Below are 22,022 nucleotides of genomic sequence, written 5' to 3'. Positions count from 1 at the left end.
TGGCTGCTTGTCATTATGCAAAAGGAATGGGGCTGGGAGGGGGACCGGCACCTAGCGGCAAAGCACATTATAATTGTTTAAGCAGGCCCCACAAGTCATGCATTTCAATTATTTGTTCAAAGCAGCCTGCAATTAGGAGTTGCAAACAAGGCTTTTGAATGCAAAGTCAGACAATTAAAATGTTTCATGAGTGCATTAGAGAAAGAAGTTCTGAATTAGCACTTTGAATACACAAGACCTCTTTTTCTAATCTCTAGTCCCTTTCACTCTTTGAAAAAAAGAGAGAGTGAGAGAAAGACATTTTGGGCTGTGATGGAGGTGATTTGCGTGTTTACTTATTTATATCAAATGCCTGACTAATCCAGGGAAGATTGAACCATCCTAATCAGCCCCTCATACATTTCAATGTCTCTTGTTACTTGCCAGTCCTTGTCGAAGCATAATGGCCCAGGTGCCAAACCCATCACCCAAGGGGGTCGTAAATCACTTTAAACATCTCTCCTCCTTCTTCCCTCACCACTCCCCATTCTTTCCTTTGAAGGAGCGGGTCTATTTGAACCAGTGATTTGTGACTTTCCAGTATTTAGGGCACAACCCCGAGCTGGTTGCACTAACACACAGGCTGGGGAAAACGAGTACACTGGCCAGTGTTGGGATCAGGGAGGAGAGATTCTGTGTGTTCTGGGGGTGCCGATGAGCAGAAGCTGGCTGCTCTGGGTAAGCATGAAAAAGACACTAACCTGCCTTATTTCTTTGAAGGAAGATCTGCTGTTAAACTCCTTCCCCTCCCCCACCTACTTCCCCACCCACACATTCCCTTCCCCAGTCCACAAATGCCCTACTGATATTAAATTTTATTTTATGATGTATTGTATTTTAGGACCCCTTTAAAATTTTGATCAGAGGAGATACTTTGAGGAGAGGGGGGGTGTATCAAACATAGGGGGAAAAGTAAACATTCCTCCTTCAACCTTTTTCCCCTGTTAAATTGTGAGGCTTCCTAAAAAGCATTATTTGTATGAGGCATCAACCATTATTACAAAGTAAGTGACTGCAACCCAAAGCACTTTATGCTATTATTCAGTGTGTGTGATTAACCAGGACAATCCTGACAATTTAAGGTGGAAATTGCTAACGTGTCAGTTAATGTGTGCCTGTGTGCATGCATGCCTAATTTGAGAGCATGGTGGCTAGTAGCCTTAATTTATCATTTCCTGATGTAGCTAATTTATGAAAGATGATTTAAGTAATCCTATTTATCCTCTTTTATAAAGAAAACACATTTTAAAAATTATCTAGTTCAGGTAGGGAAAAGTTCTTTGAAAGAAAACCCTCTAATATGGAAAATAAATATGCAAAATATGGATATTGTGAATCTTATGCAATTATTTTCTAATTACTTTGCCTCCAAGCAATCATTCAGGGTTCAGAACACTGTTAAAATACCAAGTATCTGATAGGATTGATGAGCCTTTATGTGATCAATACATTTTATCAGTTGGAAATTTTAACGTTTTTCTGTGGGAAACATTTCTATAGGCCTACCTAAAAATAAGTTGTTTTTCCAGTTACCCGTAAGGATGCTGTCATGATAAGCATTAAAATAATATCATTTTAATGCCTGAGATATGTAAGTACAACAAAATAGATTTTTTTTTAGTTGGCACAGTTTTTAATATCTTGCTTTTTTTTTTTATTTTAACAACCCTTACATTTTAAATCATCTTTTAAAGGCCCAAAGTGATAAACTGAATCATTCTAGATTGATTAGGTTTTTGTAACCTATTACGTTAGTTTTGCTGATCTGTTTTTGAAAGTAGTAAGTGCCATTTAAAAAAAGACTTATTTAAAAATCAAAATAGCTGTACATTCTTTACCATAGGCTTGTCTAAGGTAGTTTACAATAGAAAGGGGAGGGGAAGGAAGGCAGCTGTGAGGGAAGCTCTGCATAAAATCCCACTTAGGTGCAACCTGAGTCTCCTCCCCAGAACAACCTTTATTTAAAAACATCTGTCCTGAATGGAGAGCTTTAGTCTGCAGGAAAGACTCAATAAAATAACTGATAGCCAAGCCTCAAGTCAAACCACTGGAAACTGACAAATAAGAAACTGTATTTGATTTGGCGAGTTCTGGATTGCTTCACAACTTTTGGGTCTGCTCATTTATTTACTCATTAGTTTTATGAGTGTTAGTTCTACAGCTGGACTCTTTTTCTCTAAAGAGGTAATTTGATCAGAGGGTGTGCCTACAAGTTGTACCAACATAACAGGTGTTAAACCCTAAACAGTCTGAAAACTAGCTCTCAGACTTTCTTAAGTTGACTCAGGGAGAGGAAAAAAGAAACAAGAAAAAGAAAAATACCCTGAAAACATTTCTCTCCCAGACTACTGTCACAAATAGGTATTCCTCCGGGGGTGACTAAAAGCAGTTGCTCCTGTAATAAGAAAGAGAGAGAGAAAAGACTGTCCAAGTTCTGCTCTTCTAGAACTTGGAGGCTTAGGGTCTCCAATGTCTGACAGGTAACCTGGAAGATGCAGCCAACGTTTCAGGAGGCAGCCAAGGAGAATCGAAGCTGCTTATCCCCACGTTACTCCCGTTCATATTGCACATTTTATTCCAATCCATTTCACAATCAAGAGGTAGTGGGAGCCTTGCCACTGAAATGCCACCATTTCTGGGACCCAGGGCTGGAAGCCAACCAGCCCTTTGGATATCTCAGTAGGAGGCAGAGAGAAATTTCTGCTGAAGGACACCAGTACAAATGCCTTTTATGCGAGGGGACATGGGAATACTTCAAATTATCTACCTTCAAAAGCTGAGTGTTTGAGTCGCTACCCAAGAACGGATTCCTGAGTCTGTGAAATGGAAAAACAAAGGTGTTCAGGGCTGGGTAACAGGACGGAGGCTTTTCCCAGCTGTAGAATTCAAGGATGATGAAAGGGAGATGCAATAGAATGTAAAACAAATTGTTCACTGGAGAGTGGAAAATACAGATTTGAAAGTTAAGTGTCTGGAACAAGAGAGATATGAGTCACTGGAATTTACAAGTTACTATAGGAAACAAAGATAAAGAGATCATGAGAGAAGTAGTAACGCAGGTAGCAAAATGGCATTTCGTTAACTGCAAAACTAGATGATGGCAGAAACCATTCATCAATTCGGGAAGGAGGTAGTAATTATGGAAGACAACAGCAGATAATAGCATTGACAGAGGGACCTACAGGAACAAAACGGGGTGTTTGGCAATTATGCCAAATGGGAGCACAGATTTTTCTTCCCCTTCAACATGGTAAATCAGGGAAAATTAGGTCTGGAGGGCACTCAGTTTCTAGTAGGGAATAGAAGAAAGCTTGGTTTTCCAAGGGGCAATGGTATTCCAGCTACAGGGAAACTGCTTTTCTCTGTACCAAATAGCAGGGCTTCTTATGTGAAGGTCAAAAACACATTTGGCATTTTGAATTTTTGTGTGTGGATGCAAAATATGTGTGAGGAAAAGTGCATAAACACCCCAACAGCTGCCATCATCAAGTCAAGAACTAGGACACTGCCAGCCCCCCAGTGTATCCTTCCCAACCACAAATCCTACGTCCCCCAGAGGTACTATCCCAACTTTAATTCTAACAATTCCCTTGTTTTTCCCTATTCTTTTGTGATCTCTGTATGCTTCTCTAAACAATATAGCTTAGTTTTGTCTGTTTTTGAGTTGTGTATATTTATGTACATGTAGACAGAAATGTAGCCACAGTCTTCTTTCAAGTCTAGCTTCTTCTCAACATTATTTTTGTTACATTCATCCTTGTTGGGTGTAGGTGTAGTTTGTTCACTTGCATTGCCAAATCACATCCCAATGTACAAATGTATCACAATGTATCTATTCTTTTGTTTCTGGGCATTTTGGCTTGTGCCAGAGATTAATAGAGAATCACCATTCCTGTGTTCTGCCAGGCACCTCTTGTTCCTGGGCACATCTGGATGGCTTTGCCAGCCTTCTTTCAGTAAGGTATGACAATGGGGTCTGGCCTGCCCACACACACCTCCCACGTATGATTTTCCATGATCTTCCCCACCCCCTCCCCCGCGTGCGGACTAGAGGTGACTTCTGGGTGACCTTGGAAACCACGTGTAGAAGACTGGAAAGCCACAGGATACAAAAAAATCTGGGTTCCCGAATCACCAGTAGGATGAGGGTTGCCCAGGAGAACACCCTGATTGGGAGCATCCACATTGGCCTGATATAGGAGTGGGAAATAAACGATTTTATCACGTCAAATGAATCAGCCAGCTTCACCTTAACTAATATGGAGTTGTTCCAGTGTGGGCTATTAAAAACGATGCTGCTATGAAGTCTTGAATACGTATCTTGCTATACATAAGTCCATGATTCTAAAGGGTATGAACTCAGGAGTGGAGTTGCTGGATCAAAGACTCTGCGTATCTCCAACTTTATGAGATGATGCTGATCTCCTTCCAAAATGTACTGCTTCCAGTTTATACTCTCACCAGCAGGGATAAGAGTTCTGTGCTCTGCACCCTCATCAATACTTGGTATTGTCTGAATTGTTTACTTGTGCCAGTAGGAAGAGAGTGGTTTGTCACAGTGGCATACAATTTGCATTTCCTTGACAACTGAGATTGCTTACACTTTCATGTGTTTATTAACCATTTGGATTTCCCCTTATATAAGGCCCCTGCCCAAGTCTTTTTTTTTTTTTTTTTGAGACGGAGTCTCGCTCTGTCGCCCGGGCTGGAGTGGAGTAGCGCGATCTCCGCTCACTGCAAGCTCCGCCTCCCGGGTTCACGCCATTCTCCTGCCTCAGCCTCCCGAGTAGCTGGGACTACAGGCGCCCGCCACCTCGCCCGGCTAGTTTTTTGTATTTTTTAGTAGAGACGGGGTTTCACCGTATTAGCCAGGCTGGTCTCGATCTCCTGACCTTGTGATCCGCCCGTCTCGGCCTCCCAAAGTGCTGGGATTACAGGCTTGAGCCACCGCACCCGGCCTGCCCAAGTCTTTTGCCAGATTTTTTCTTGAATTATCTTTCTACTGGTGTGTCAGATTTTAAAAAATATATTCTGAACACTAGGCCCTCATTAATTACATGTGTTGGCTATTAGCTTCACCCATTCTATGGCAAAAATTGTCTTTCTGCTTTTCAAATGCTGTCTTTGGTAAACATAGTTTAGATGTAAAATTTATCAATTTTTAATTTAAGATTAGTATTTTTTTACTATCTTAAGAAATCCTTCTCATAAATATTTTCCTATATTCTAAAATCTTTATAGCTCTGTTTTTTTACATTTAGTTTTAAAATCCATCCACAATTATTATTTGCATATTATATGAGATAGGGGTTTAATTTCAGTTTCTCCCAAGTGATTCCCAATTTTTCTAGCATCATTAATTGAAAAATATGTGCTTTTCCCACTACTCTGCTTTGCTACCTTTGTCAAATATCAAGTGTTTATATATATAATAGTCTGTTTTAGGGCTTTCCATTTTGTTCACGTGGTCTACTTGTTTATCTCTGCACCAATTCCACAATATCTTGATTGTCATAGTTTTATAATGTCTTGGAATCTGGTATAGCAAGACCCCCCAAGATTTCTTTTTCAAAAATGTCTCAGGTTTTAGAAGCGTTTTGCATTTCCACATGAATTTTACGATCATCTTGAATTACTCCAAAACAAACTATTGAGATTTGAACTGTGATTCCATTAAATCTATAAGTAAATTTGGGACAAATTAGCAACTTTATTGAATTGGCATGCTCCTCCAAACATGTAAATCTTTATTAATATCTCTCAGTTGATTTTTACACATTGATTTTGGATCTAGAAACACCCCAAATTCATGTTAATTCTAATAATTTATCTGTAGATTTTTAAAAATTTCTGTTTATACAACCATGTTATACGTGAATAAAGACAGATTCATTTCTTTTCAATTCTTATAACTCCTATTTCTTTTTTTGTGCTATATTGTCTAGGACCTCCAGAACAAAGTTGAATGAAAATAGTCATAGTAAGCATCCTCATCTAGTTCTTGATCTTAAAAGGAATGCTTTTAATATTTTACCATTAAGTATTTTATTTGCTGTAAGATTTTAATACATATTCCTTTTCAGATTAAGGAATTTCACTTCTAATTCTGGTTTACTAAAAATTACTTTAATTATTAAATGTTAAGCTTATATACTGGTATAATCCCCACTTGATCATAATATATTATTATCCTCTTCAATTATTATTGGATTTTGCTCTCAAATAGTTTTTTAAGGATTTTTTGCATTGACATTCATGTGTGAAATTGGCCTATGACTTACCTGGTCCTTGTGAGGTTTTAGAATCTAACTTATACTAGTTTCTTATGAGCTGGGGGTGTCCTCACTTTTCCTATTCTCTGGAGGCTTGTGTAAAAAATAACTGTGTTTTATGTTTATTAGAACTTGATTCAGATACTAATGTTTTATTTATTGGATGATTTTTTTTTTTTGAGGTGGAGCCTCACTCTGTCGCCCAGGCTGGAGTACAGTGGGGCAATCTCTGCTCACTTCAACATCTGCCTCCTAAGTTCAGGCAATTCTCCTGCCTCAGCCTCCCAATATTGGATGATTTTTTTTAAAACTATTAGTTCAATTTATGATTTTATGACCAATCAACTTTTCTATTTATTTTTGAGTCAAACTTTTCCAAGAATGTCTCCATTTAATGTAAATCATTAAAACATATAGTCAGAAAGTAGTTTATAATATCCTCATTCTCTGTTAATCTTTTTTTTTTTTTTTTTTTTTAAGTCTCACTCTGTCTCCCAGGCTGGAGTGCAGTGGCACAATCTTGGCTCACTGCAACCTCCACCTCCTGGGTTCAAGCAATTCTTCTGCCTCAGCCTCTTGAATAGCTGGGCTTATAGGCACCCGCAACCATGACTGGCTAATTTTTGTATTTTTAGTAGAGACAAGGTTTTGCCATTTTGGGCAGGCTGGTCTTGAACTCCTGAACTCAAGCGATCCACCCACATCAGCCTCCCAAAGTGCTGGGATTACAGGATGAGCCACCACACCTGGCCATATGTCCCTTTTTTTCATTCCTCATATAACTTATTTGTGCCTTTCTTTTTCTTGATCAGTCTCAGCTGTGGCTTGTCAATTTTATTAACCTTTTCAAACAACCAACTCTTGTTGTTTGTTAATCTTCTAGATTGTGTATGTCTTTTCTAGTTCATAAATTGTCACTTTTCTTTATTAATTCCTTCCTGTTGCTTTCTTTGAATTTGATTTGCTATTATTTTACATTTTTAGGGCTATTAGAAGGAAATAATAGTGGCATCATTTGTTCTCTTGTGGGTTGAGAAGAGATGAAGTCCTGCCCAGCATGAACTCTCATTAGAAGTTGTACGAAAGGCAGACTCGTAAGTGCCAGCATTGGATAATTCAGATGACATTTATTTTTAGGCTTAGAACAGAATACAGTTCTCCCACTACAGTTTACGAGCCTGGTTGTTGATAAGTGCTATTGTAAGAAAATTTTGAAATTAAGAATTAAAAATCTTGGGACTTATGGGGAAAAATATGACTAGAGAGCCAAGAGAGAAGGCACCTCTATAAAAGCCCACTAAATAGTCACGTATTCACTAAACTAAAAGAAGAGATACGACAACTTCAACAAAGGCAATCTCAATGACGTCTTACATTTTTCAACTAGTAATAATGAAATTGTATCATTGGTTTCCAGTGATCATTTCTTGTTCTATAGAAACCTTTCTTTTCAGTTTCAGTAGAAGACTTGTAAATTCATTGTGTGTGTGTGTCTGTGTGTGTGTGTATTCACAGGTATGCATACTAAGCAGTCTTTTTGCTTGAGTCTCATACTTCTCTTAATGCCCTAAGCTTTTCTGAATTTAATGTTCAGGAATTATTAAGTTCACCCTTCAACAATTGTTCTTATATTTATCACTCCAGAGATATTTTTGGAATACATTTAAAAGCCCTTCCTGCCTGCCTGCCCGCCTTTTCTTCCTTTCTTTTTTCCTCTCTTTCTTCCTTCTTTCCTCCCACAAAGACCTATTGAATGCCTGCTGCTTACTCTTCAGGCCTTGTTCAAGGAATACAGCAATGAACAAAAGAGAAAAAAATCCAGCTCTTAGGTGGCTTATAAATCTGGTGGGACTAGACAAACAGTAACCAAAGTAAATAAATAAAATATGAATGTCAGATGGTAGTAAGTGCTATGCAGAAACACAAATCAGGTGAAGGGGGCAGAGAGTGCCAGGGAGTGGAAAATGGAATTTAGGGAAGTTTGCAATTTAGATAGCGTAACCAAGGAAGATCTCACTGGGAAGCTGAAATTTGAATAAAGACTTGAAGAGGAATGAGGAAGGAGCCATGTGGCTCTGGGGAGGCCAAGGTGAAGAATATTCCAGGCAAAGAGAACAAGTACCAATGCCAGGCCCTAAGTCCTTGTAGGCCATGGTAAAGCTTTTAGTTTAAGGAAAATGGGAAGCCAAGGGAAGATTATAAACAGCCAAGTGACATGATATGGCTTATTCTCCAAAAGTTTTACTCTGACTGTTGTATTGATAATTTTTGTATTTTAGTAGATGGGGTTTTACCATGTTGGCCAGGCTGGGTCCCAAACTCCTGCCCTCAAGAGATCTGCCAGCCTTGGCCTCTCAAAGTGCTGGGATTACAGGTATGAGCCACCGCACCTAGCCTATTTTTTTTTTTTTTTTTTTTTTTTGAGACAAGGTCTCCTCTCTCTGTCACCCAGGCTGGAATCCAATGGCACAATCACAGCTCACTGAACCCTCGCCCTCCCAGGGCCCAATTGATCCTCCTACCTCAGCCTCCCAAGTAGCTGGAACTACAGGTGTGTGCCACCATGCCTGGCTAATTTTTGTATTTTTTGTAGTGATGGGGTTTTGCCATATTGCTCAAGCTGGTTTTGAACTCGAGCTCAAGCCATCCACCCACCTTGGCCCCACAAAGTTCTGGGATTACAGGTGTGAGTCACTGCACCCTGCTGGGATACATGTTTAAAAAGAGAGGGGACAAGCTTTGATGGATCAGATGAGAAACATGGAGCAAAGTATGAGGTCCAGGATTGCTCTATAATTTTTGGCCTGAAAAGCTAAAAGAGTAAAGTGCTATTTATAGAAAGGGGGGAAGCTGCAGAAAGAGCAGGTTTGGAAGAGCAGATCGGGAGTTCAGTATTGGATATACTAAATTTGAGAAGTGTGTAAGACAACCAAATGAGGCAACTGGATATTTAAATCCAAACTGAGGTGCAAGGTAGGCTGTCATTGTTAATTTGGGTATTATAAGCATATAGATATTTTGTAAGACTTTATCATGAAAAATATTCTTTCCTTCTTCATCACTGACTTTATCTCACAATTTTCCCCTTTTTTCTAATTATCCTAAATAAGAACAACTTTGCTCTCCTGAAAATAAAATTCTTCCACTTTGACAAATAAGAAATAGTTCAAACATTCACACTGAACTAGGATTTCTTAAAAAAAAAAAAAATTCCCCATAAAAATAGAAATACAAATTTAAAGAGTAAAACAGCAAGACAGACATGTAATTGTTAATCTACAGAGCCATTACAAACTTAAGTCAATAACATCTGGAACAAGAAGTTAGAAACACTAAACCCTTAGGCTAATTTGGTGCCATCTCTCTAATTTCAACTTAATGTCAAGTCCTGCTAAACCTAAATGATGCTTTTTTTTTTTTTTTTAAGATGGAGTCTCGCATGCAGTGGCGCGATCTCAGCTCACTGCAGCCTCTGCCTCCTGGGTTCAAGCAATTCTCCTGCCTCAGCCTCCCGAGTAGCTGAGACTACAGGCATGCACCGCCACACCCGGCTAATTTTTTGTATTTTTAGTAGAGATGGGGTTTCACCATGTTGGCCAGGATGGTCTTGATCTCCTGACATCATGATCCACCCGCCTCAGCCTCCGAAAGTATTGGGATTACAGGCGTGAACCGCTGCGCCCTGCCAATGATGCTTTTGTATTTTACTTCAAGAGGAGCCTTTACAGTCTCTCATGGAAGTTACTCATAGTTTTTGTGCCAATTCCCTTTCTATGGTCTGTAATGGCCAAGGCTACCTAATTCAACTGTGGGATTTAAAAAGCCTTTAGTTCTTCTCCCTCACTATTTGCACTGTAACTTCTGTTCTTAGCTTCCTCTAAGTACATGCTTTCAGATAAAGCTCCCCTTGCCATTCTCTAATTCTCTTTCCTGCTATTGGCCACACTAGAAAGTCACAGAAAAGACTAAAGTACTTTCCACTTTCCTCACCTACTTAATGATGCAGCAGTGATAGTCTTTCATTCAGGAGTCAAATCTGAAAAATATCAATAAAATACATTTTTATTCTTTCTTCTCTATCTCAGTATTGTATTTGCCTTTCTACCCATCTCTCCACCCTTCCATTTATCCATCTATTCATGCATCCCTCTATCTACTCACTCATCTATTTCATAACAACCCAAGGTTCTGTATAGTTTTCAAACTGCTTTTATCGTGATCATCTCACAGCAATGTACTGGAGGAAGGAAGAAAAATTCCATATTTATGTAGCCTAGGCCCAATGGACATAAACAGAAAACTTATGTATTTCTACCCATTCTCCCTCTAATGTAGCCATCTCTCCTTTCAAATGCCCCTGATCCGTAGCATATCCAATCTAGTTCTTTTTTCTGTGTAACATAGAATGTTTTTGCATTCTAGTCATGGCCACTAGCAGCTTCATAGAATTTACTACTTTATCTCTTCGCCCAAAATCGTACCCCCAAATCCACTTCTTAGGACTTATGACTTTGCAGTTACTAAAGTCTTTCATGCAATCTTTAATAAAGAAATTGAGAAAAACTGGAATCCTGTGTTAATGTTGGGGATTCCTATTTCCTCTCTCTCAAAACCTTTCCATGATAAGTCTCTTGTTTCTTCCTTTTGTCCCATTTATGGGTAAGTGTGTCATTCATCATGCCAAGGCTAGTTCCTCCCCCTGTATTTTTGAGCCCACACCTACTCACCTCTCCTGAGATCTTACCTCCTACCTCTTCTGAGACTTGCCTTTCTTGTATCTTGTATGTCTCCTTCTCTGCTAGCTCCTTTCCTGTGGTCTTCAACACATTCAGGCATCTTGAACTGTAACAAATAGTTTAGCTTCTCTGTTGTTTCCTACCAGGATACCCATTGCTGCCACACATATTCCCTGTTTCTTCAACTTGCCCACCATCTTCTCACTCCTTAGCATTTTGCAGTTTGATTCATATCCTCACCACTGTCCTGACTGCTCCTTTACAGATTATCTGGGACAAAGTGCAATGGCCTTTTCTCGAGCTGTATTATTTTAAACTGTTCTCTGTAGCATTTTAACACAAGGCAAAGTTTGACAAAGGAGCTGTTGACAATTGAAGTGGGTTTTTGGTAAAGAACAGCTACTACCTGGAGAATACTTGGTTTACTTACCTTGATCTTGTCCTAGTCTTATAGGTCAAGAAACTGGAGTTTTCCCATACATCCAGAGATGAAAATACCCTTGTGATATGGTTTGGCTCTGTGTCCCCACCCAAATCTCACCTCAAATTGTAATCCCCATGTGTCAAGTGAGGGACTTAGAGGGAAGTGATTGGATCATGGGAGTGGTCTCCTCCCATGCTCTTCTCGTGATAGTGAGTTCTCACAAGATCTGATGGTTTTGTAAGTGGTGGTTTCCACTCCTCTCTCTTGCCTGCCACCATGTAAGACGTGCCTGTTTCCCATTCTGCCATGATTGTAAATTTCCTGAGGCCTCCCCAGCCATGCAGAACTGTGAGTCAATTAAGCCTCTTTCCTTTATAAATTACCCAGTCTTGGGTATTTCTTTATAGTAGTGTGAGAATGGACTCATATACCTTGAGAATATGATGACACTCATTGAACTCCCAAGTGGCATGGAGAGCCAAATTTTTAACACAATGGTAGGCAATTTCCTGGTCTTAAGCAGGAAAAGCATCCTGCAAAGCTTGATTATTGTCACCATGTGCCTTGTTAGCTGCAATGTGCTGCAGTGGAATAGAAAGGCTGCAGAATTAACTAGCTCTAGACTTGAATTTGAGTCCACATCAATTGGCTAGTTGTTTAATTTTGGAAACATGTTTAGCCTCTCTAGCCCTCAGTTTCTGTATCTGTAAAAAATAAGTATATTACCTATTTGGGGGTATTGTTGTAAAATTTATCAGTATGTCATAGTAATATCACATAAAAGATGCCTAGTGTGATCACCACCATCACCAACAGACATTGGAACACTCAGATGTGCCAGACATGGTAGCTGATTAGGTTATAAACTGTGACCAGTGCACTATCCCTGTGCATATCAAATCTTCAGTGTTGTGGGGGTGGCAGAGATAAACAGCCAAATGCACCGTAGGAATTTGCATGAAGGTATGTCAAAGGTATTGTGCATGCACAGAAGGAGTACTGCTTATCTACTTAGAGTTTTCCTGTCATCTTTGTTGGATTGGACCAACTCATGGCATTCTCCACATCTCAGGTTCAATGTCACACTTTCCCTGACACATTTGGTTGCCATGTGCCCTTGCACTTACCATTTTGTGGCATTCATCACAGAGATAATGACTTACTAATGTGTGTTTCAGACTCATAACGTCATGGAGCCAAGGACTATCTCTGCTATGTTCCTTGCTGTATCCTCACGCCTAGTGCCGTGCCTGGCACATTGCAGGGGTTTAAGACATATCTGGGTAGCTGAATCAAGAACTATAAGGGGTTTGGTGGGGTTGCGTGAGGGAGTAGTTGAGAAAATGAAAAGACTCTAGGGGTGAGATAATGAAGAGCCTTTTTTGATAAAGAGTTTGGACTTCAAATAGCAGAGAATGGTGAACTATTGAAATATTTTATTTTTATTTTTTTGAGACGGGCTCTGGCTCTGTCATCCAGCTCACCATAGCCTCAACCTACTGGGCTCAAGCAGTCCTCCCGTATCAGCCGTTGGTGTAGCTGGGGCTACAAGCTCACACCACCACACCCAGCTAATTTTTAAAAAAGTTTTTGTAGAAATAAGGTCTCACTATATTGCCCAGTCTGGTCTTGAACTCCCGGGCTCAAGCGATCCTCCCTTGACCTCCCAAAGTGCTGGGATAACAGGCACAAGCCACTCCCTCAGCCTATTGAGAGATGTTAAACAAGGGATATAATCAGGTTGGAGCTTAGAAAGTTCATTCTGGCAGCAGTATAGTATATTATGGGGTGTATGTGATGGGGTGGGGGGATGAGAGACATTCAAGAGTTTTAGTTAGGAGGCTCTTGCTCAAGACCAGGTGAGAAATCACGAGGACTCAAATGAAAGCAATAGCAGTGGGGATGGAGCAAGCTGTTTGAGGGTCAGAATTAATGTGACTTAGTGAACAAGTAGATGTGAGAAGAAAGGAAGAAGAATAATTCTAGATTGATTTCCAAGTTTCTACCTTGTATGATGGGTATTGGAACCCATTATACTTGAAAGATGAGCTTTGGCATCAGACAGCTTGGATGTGACATCAGGCATCATTCGCCTTAGTTTTTCCATCTGTAATAAAAATTTCAATAGCTCCCTTGGGGGTTGGTGTGATATGAAATGTCTGTCACTGAGCAGAGATAACATTTCAGTTTGTCCATGTGTTCCCATCCCTGTAATTGAGCCTTGGCTAAAAGAATAAAAATAGATTCAATGGAGAAGACAGAGAACTTGGATTTGCAAACTTTAAGTTTTAGACATCTTTGTGGTACTCACCTTTTGAATACACAATAAAAGATCTTAAAACTAAAACTGAGGCTAACAACATTGTAAACTTTTATAGTTCTTGTAAGAGATTTTCCATATAAGAAGCCACACATTCCCCCGCCAACCCCCCAACCCCGTAGATTTTGCAATCTATTACGGACCAAACAAGTTGAAACATGTTTGCCCTGTGGACCATTGGAAAGAGCATAGACTTTGAAATCAAATCTGACAGAGGGGAATGTCTACTTCTGACTCAGATTTCTCATTAAAGAATGGAATTGATGGTTGGTGTCACTCAGGCTGGTGTGTGATTAAGATACCTCCCAGTGGAAAACCTACCAGTGTGCTTGAATTATATAGTCACTCAGTAAATATACATTTCTTTCCCTCAAAGTTCCAAATCACAACAAAAATATTATTTAAGAAAAATTTTAAAGAGCCATTTAAACTCCAGTGGACTGACCTGCAGTCAGTGCACCTGCTTTCAGCCAAAAGTCCACTTCCTACAACTACGCTACTTGACAAAAAGTGTTTATAATTATCATACATGTAGGCCAAAGGTAATATAAGATATGGAATCAAAGGCCAACTCAGTAACATTTGGGGCAAATTAGAATACTAAAATAAAAATGCATGTTAGACTTTAAATTCAATATGAAGAGTTAAGATAAAAAATGTAATTCAGTTATTTCTCAGTTATCCAGAAAATAGTTTGTCACGGTTCCTTACAACTCCCCAGAACTTTGCATAGTTAAGATTAGAGAGAAAAATCTGTATTAATTTGCTTTGGTGCTAGTTTCGCTTGGTGACATCATCTCTAAAGTCATCCTAATCACGAGGGTGAACAACTTTGCAGAAGACATTGCTTTTCTAGCAGGGCAAGAGGAGAATAAGTGTCTTTTAAGAGCCTCCAAGCTTTTAATTTGTAAAGTTGAGAACTGTTAGCAATATTTAATCTTTAGCAATCAGTTCCTGTTTTAGTGCACAGTAACAAAGGGGTTGGCTGTTTGTTCATGAACTTTTTGCAAGCTTAAATTCCTATGATAAAAGTCAAATTAAACAATAGATGCTACTCAAGGATACAGTTTTTTAAAAAGAGACAAAAATGTAAACATTTTTATAATGAGATCTCTAGTATTTTCACTGATGTCCACTGTAAGCAAATATTTTGGAGTATATTACAAATAATTTAGATTATGGTGAGCCCAGGAGTTCAAGACCAGACTGGGCAATAAAAAGGTTAGAATTCTTTTCTTTAGAGGAGGAATTCCAGGCAGAATTTGGCATTTCCTCTGTCAAATTAGTCTGATTCCAAAGCCCATGCTCTTTCTAATATATCACAGGTTAAATCTGTTTAAACAAGTTCTCTTCAAAAAAGGTTTCAAAAGTCTGCACAAATGTGTGTGTGTCTGTGTAATGGGATGGAAGCCCACGAAATCCAAATAGTTCTTTTTGTGAACAGATGAAATTCAGTAACCTTGAGGAAAAGAAATAGTGTTTTTCAAAAGTTTAAATTTAGCTTTAAAAATAGATTATGATTTCTGTGAAAAGACCTTGGTTTGCAATGGGATAAATGGCCTAATTTTCTTGCTCTTGTTAGTAACATGATATTTTGGTTGCCATTCTATGAACTGACATGATCCTGACATAAGAGAATAATTGTGAGTTAATGAAAGATTCTCTAAAACTAAAGCTGGCAATTTTATTACAAATGGTTGATTTAGAGGAGGTGTCAGAAATGGATGATATAATTTGACTTTATTTGTAATATTAACAACTATAGTTGAACAACTTTAATGTAATCAGAAAAGTCAATATATTATTACATCACCATGATCTCACTCCTTCTACGTCACTAGAGTTTACTTTCTTTATAACCAGATGACTACTTTTTGGTTGGCCTAGGACTATCCTGGTTTTAACACTATAAGTTTCCCTCAGTCCCAGCCAAATAGGGATGGCTAGTCACCCTATACATAACTGTAGATATAAAGTAGTTAGTGGCTGGACATGGTGGCTCATGCCTGTAATCCCAGCACTATGGGAGGCTGAAGAGGAAGGATCACTTGAGCCCAGAGCGTGAGACTAGCCTAGGCAACATAGTGAGACTTTGTCTCTACAAAAAATGAAAAATTAGGGAAGCATGGTGATGTGTATCTGTTATCCCAGCTACTCAGGAGGCTGAAGTGGGAGGATTGTTTGAACCCGGAAGCCTGAGGATGCAGTGAGCTATGATAGTGCTACTGAACTCTAGCCTGGGTAACAGAGGGAGACCTGTCTCTAAATAAATAAATAAATAAAGTAGTCAATGCCTCCTTAAAAGCATTTAGCATATTACTCCAAAACTCTTTTTTTGTAAAGAATGACGTGCAGTTTTTTTTTTTTTATTGAGGGAGAGGTATTAAAATATTTGTCATTTGAATTTAGTGGTGTATATCAAAATAGATGGTATAACATTTTCTTTTCAAATCTCAATATTCCTGATTTTGAATCGGGCAACACTGTATTGATCTGCCTCCATGAGTCTCCCTCCCCCAACCATTGTTTTTATGACCTCAATTTCTTGTGAGGCATAGCCCCAGGATGTAGACTGAACAAAGCAACCAAGATGGGCAGGTCCTTGAACTGCTTTGTTCACAGAATGAGAAAACCAACATCATAGTCAGTTCGTCTTTAATTCTCTGCAAGACTTGCTGCACCTCATTAAACCTGAGACCTCATAAGCAACAAGCTTAGACTAGGCACTAAAGGGATCTCAATTTGGCAAGAAATGGCCAAATCACTCTTGCTGGTGAATTCCAACTTCTCAAATTAAGACCCTTTCCCTGCTACATGTTTACTCTGAGTTCCAGCAGCAATATCCTCTCCAATTGCGGGTTACTTTGCTCCGGAGCAGGTCCTTGGTAGGCATTCTATTCAACACAGTAGCGCTGGAAGTCACAGTGAGGTTTATGGTTCAGCACTGCTGATTTGCCCTGTTCTTCCCAGTTGCTGGAGCAGCCGCAAGGGGCAAAAGGTGACCAGGTCACTTCTACTCCACCTGCTTCTGTTGTTGTTTCTTTTAAATCCTCTTAAGTGGACTTTTAAGTGTGAACTTTGCAACCATGTCCTGGCTAAAGAACAACCTCAGAGGCAGCTGCAGCTTGTTCAAAGAGATGGGCTGGTGGGAATCCCAGACTCTCCTGATTTCTGTTCACAAACTCTCACTAATCTGGCAACCAGGTGGTTAATGCCAGTGTTGGCCGCATGGACACACAAGTGTCTTTCTTGCCCAAAGTCTGCAGGAGGTCAGCAGCTGGAAACACTGAAGTCTGAATTTCTCACATCCAGGTATAAATGGGGAAGTCAAAAATTTCTCCTTGTTTTCCACTTAAAATGCTGAAGAAGAGATAAACTTTAGAAGTCAGCTAGCCAGAATGGCAGAAGTTGCCTATAAGCCCAAAGAGTTTGCATGAATTGTCTATTGGTGTGTCACAAATGACCCTTTTGTAGTGAAAACTGGAATCATGTGGTAGTAATAAGCAAGGACAGTGGAGCCAATCTGCCTGGGTTCAGTCCCTAGCTCCCTTCACTTAGTGTGGCCTTAGATGAGGTATTGATCTCTCTCTGCACTTCAGTTTTTCCATCTGTCAAATAGGAACAACAAGAGTACATACCTCAGAGGGTTATTTTGAAGACAAAATGAATTAGTATTTGTAAAGTACATAGAACAGCACTGGACACAAAATAAGAGCTGTATATTTTTTAGTTAGTAGTACAGTAACAAACCTAGCACTTTATCAAATAACCTGATATGGGTCTCAGTTCTTGAGATAACATCTGTAAGGTTGACCATTATTATTATTATTTGAGACATGGTCTCACTCTGTTACCCAAGCTGCAGTGCGGTCGTGCAATCACGGCTCACCACAGCCTCGACCTCCCGGACTCAGTTGATCCTCCCAGCTCAGTCTCCTGGGTAGCTGGGACCACAGGTCTATGCTGATAAATTTTATGAAAACCAGTGGAGTTGATGTTATCATTATCCCTATTCCACAGAGAAGAAAACTAAAGCTCAGTCAGGCTGAATACGATGCCCAACATCACCAGTTGGTAAATGACAGGGCTGGGACTCACACCCGGGTGTTTCTGACTCCAGAGCCCATAGATTTGAGCCCTCTGCTTTCTGACTTATATAAGGCAGCTTTCTTTCTCTCATCTAGGTGACTAGTTCTTGCATCAAAGTTCCTCCTGAAGACCAGTTACCTGATTATGAGCGTCAGTAGGTTAAGTCACATTGTCCAAAGACTCCCAAGTTGTGCAAGCTCTGCATTTGTACTTGGGACATTTTTTTCATGACTAGCACACATTTCTTTAGGAAGGGATGGCTGGAGCTGCTTCTGCTACAGAAAGAACCCAGCATGGACCAGCTTCTTCTCACTCAAGCTCTGAAAGTCTGAAACAGGCATCCAAGCTACCTCCAAGAGAACCAGAGAGGACAGCAACTTAAGCCCTAAGGAGCCCTTGTTCTTCAGAGGCAGCGGGGCACAGTGGAAAGATTATAGATTGAGAGCCTGAGAGAGCTTAGTTCTTAGTAATTGTGAGGCCTTCTGTTATCAGTCCACCTTCTCTAAGCCCCAGGTTCCTCCCTTGTAAAATGAGGGTCATGGTCTCCATTTTGAGGGGTTGTGTGAGCATTAAATAAGCAACTGGAGCTGCACTTTCAGGATCCAAATTTTGACTCCCCTACTTATTATATGTGTGACCTTGGGCAAGATACATCAGCTCTCTGAGTCTGTTACCTCATTGGCAAATGGGGTTAAAGAACTCCAACTCCATCAGTTCTTCTGAGCACTCCCTTTTTGTTCTCTTCTTTTAACTCACTTACATGTGGGCTATGATGGAGAACTCAGATATTTTTAGCTTTAATATAGAAGAAGGAAGTTCTTCAAGAGGAAGGTCTTTGTTGTGTGGTGAAAGCGTATTTAGCTCTGGGGCATGGAAGCAGAGATTGCACCTGAATTATTCATTTTTGGATCCTAGGATCCAGCAGAGTATCCCACACAGATACCAACAAACATTTTAGAAGTGAGTGACTGAATACTAGTACCTGTAACCATTTTCATTTTTCACGTATCTATCCTAATCATGACCTGCCTTCAGTTTCTTTTTTCCAAAAAGGTAAATATGCGGGCCCAAGATTTTAGTGGTTTTTGAAAGGAAAGAAAATTAATTTTCCCTAGTAGGTAGTTCGTAATCTAAGGCAATATCACACAGGCCACAAACTCGCTGTGTGATTTTGTGCAAATAACATAATGTCCCTAGTCATCATGACCTGGAATCACTCACAGAAACTGAATCTAACTTTTGTGTACAGTGACACTCAAATGTCTGCTGCATGAATAAATGATGTTTTTGCTAACAACTAGAACTTGATTTAGTCATGGATAGAACAATATTTAATAGAATAATTTAATATGAATATAAATAATTATTTATGATGATATATAGGGCTGAAGAATGCCCCCCCTCCAAAGATATCCATGTTTTAATGCAAAATTTGGTAGCTGGAAGTTAGTTGTTCATGTAATAAATACTTAAAAATATGGAAGTGATTTTGGAGTTGGATCATGGATACAGGATGGAAGAATTTTGAGGCACATGACAGAAAAAAACAGGTTGCTTGAGACAGGCTGTGGATAGAAATATGGACAGTTAAGGAACTGTTGGTGAGGTCTCAGAAGGAAATGAGAAGCAAATTAGGGAAAGCCTGTGTTGTCTTAGAGGATACATATATCATCTTAAACAGGATGTTGGTAGAAATATAAAGGTTAAATGCATTGCTAGTACTGGGTACAATGGCTTATGCCTTTAATCCCAGCACTTTGGGGGGTTGAGGTGGGCAGATTGATCGACCCCAGGAATTCAAGATCAGCCTGGGCAACATGGCAAAACCCTGTCTCTACAAAAAATAGAAAAATTAGTCTAGTGTGGTGGTGCATGCCTGTAGTCCCAGCTACTTGGGTGGCTGAGGCAGGAGGATTGCTTGAGCCCAGGAGGTCAAGGCTGCGATAAGCTCTAATTGTGCCACTACACTCTAGCCTGGGGAAGAGAGTGAGACTCTGTCTCAAAAAAAGAAAAGTGATACTGGTGAAGTCTAAGAAGAAAACAGAAACATCTCATTGGAAACTGGAGGAAAGGAGTCCTTGTTAGTGGCAGAAACTTATAAAAGATGAAATTAGACATTTAGCTGAGGAGACCTTTAAGAAAAGTGTTGAAAGTACAGCCTGGTCTTTTCTCACGGTATATAGTAAAATAAGAAAGGGAAGAGATAAATTGAGGGTAGAACTGTTAAGCAAAAGGTAACCAGAATTAGATAGCTTTGGAAATTCTCAGCCTGTCCAGGTTGCAAAAGATGCTAAAATTTGGAGATCCACTGTTCAGGAAAGTGTGCTCTGGAGAGGAAGCCAAGGTTGTGACTGGACAACCTTTTGCTAGTGCTTTAGAACTTACCAAAATATCAAAATGTTTATTTATAGAGAGAAACCTTTAAAGAGATTGTGGTGTGACTCATGGATCCATGGATCCCCACAACCATCTTAGGAGAAGCTGGGCCCAGAGATGGAATTATCTAGAAAAGCCCTGTGGAGAATCATCTTATCTAATGGCGTGAATACTCATGATATACATGGGAGACCCACAACATTTTTGAGACTGTTGTATCAGCAGAAACACTGCCAGGTTTGACTGAAAAACATAGGAGGAAATGAGGGAAGCCTGTCTGACTTTCAAAATTCTACAAGCAGGAAACAGGCTGATAAAACTACTCAGCAGAAAACATGTGCTGCCCTTCAAGAAAAAGAAAGGATGACCTTGAAGGTGGAGGCTTGGGCCACCTTTCATTTTTTCTTTTTTGAGATGGAACATCTGTAACTGTTATCCTATCTCACCACTGTATTTTAGAATTAGGCAATTTAATGGAGAGAAATTTTGCCCCGGGATGAGTGATACCCAGAGTTCCAACCATGCTTAACTTAGATGACCTAGATGATGAGCTTTGGACTTTTGAGTTGATAATGTTTGGATAAGGTTTTGAACATGAGTTGGTGCTTTAATGGATTAAGACTCTGGGAGATGTTAAGATGGGGATAAATTTATTTTGCATGTGGGATGAACATGGCAGGATGAACATGAACTTTCAGGAATGTCTGTGGTAGACTAAGAAGAGTTCCTCAAAGATATCACATCTTAATCCCTGGAACCTGTGAAGGTTACTTTTTGTGGCAAAAGAAAAGAAAAGGACATTGCAGATACACTTAAACTAAAGATCTTGGTATGATGAGATTATCCTGAGCCCTCCAGGTGGGCCCTAAATGCAATTGTATATAATATTATAAGACAAAGGCAGAGGGGGATTTGCACACAGATAAAGAGGGGACTGTAACGTGATCACAGAAGCAGAGACTGGAAATATGTGATGACAAGGAAGCCAAAGAATGCTGGCAGCCACCAGAAGCTGGAAGGGCAAGGAACTGATTCACCTCTAAAGCCTCCAGAAGGAACATGGCCCTGCTGACACTGTAATTTCAGTCCGGTTATACTGATTTCATTCTGTGAGAAATGAAGAAAATAAATTTGTGTTGTTTTAAGCCATCAAGTTCGTAATAATTTGTTATAGAAATAATGGGAAACAATACTAATTACTAATAATGGCAATTAACTTGTGGATTGCTGCCTTTTTCATGTAATTCCAATAGTGTGGATATTAAGTAAAGCTTCCTACATCTGCACAGTTGTGTCTACATAGGAAACTTGACTCAATATGAGAGACAAATCTTTTATTCTATACTAAGAACAGTGGTTTCCAGACTTAGCTGAATACTGCAATCACTGGGAGAGATTAAAAATCCCAGTGCCCAGCCCCAATCCCAACCAATTACATCAGAATCTCTGGAGGTAGAACCCAGGCATCCGTACATTTAAAAACTCCCAGGTAATCCCAAAGTGCAGCCATGTGTGGGAACCACTGACTGAAGAGAAAGCATGAATATCTCTATTTGTGCTTGGACATCTGCCTATAATCCTGGGTGTGAATTTTCAACAGCCTGCTAAGTGTCCATACCTGGTTGCCTCTATGGCACCTAAACTGAATGCATCAGAAACTCAACTCATTCCTTTCTCCCTGCAAACTTGCTCCTCCTCCTGTGCACCAAGCACACATAGTGGCACCTTCAGCTTCTCTGTCACCTTGGGGGTCATCTTGTGACCAC

At 39.7% G+C, this 22,022-nt stretch overlaps 1 long non-coding RNA gene across 1 annotated transcript; it reads left to right on the top strand.

The window, feature by feature from the left end:
• Positions 1–646: 646 nt before the first annotated feature.
• Positions 647–21,405, top strand: LOC144329905 (uncharacterized). The gene is made up of 2 exons (XR_013395643.1): positions 647–717; positions 20,292–21,405. It is a non-coding gene; the product is annotated as an uncharacterized LOC144329905 (long non-coding RNA).
• The last annotated feature ends 617 nt before the right edge of the window (positions 21,406–22,022 follow it).

The sequence above is a fragment of the Macaca mulatta genome, chromosome 7 (assembly GCF_049350105.2).
Source record: "Macaca mulatta isolate MMU2019108-1 chromosome 7, T2T-MMU8v2.0, whole genome shotgun sequence".
Lineage (NCBI taxonomy): Eukaryota > Metazoa > Chordata > Mammalia > Primates > Cercopithecidae > Macaca > Macaca mulatta.
This window is presented reverse-complemented; position numbering and strand designations above follow the sequence as displayed.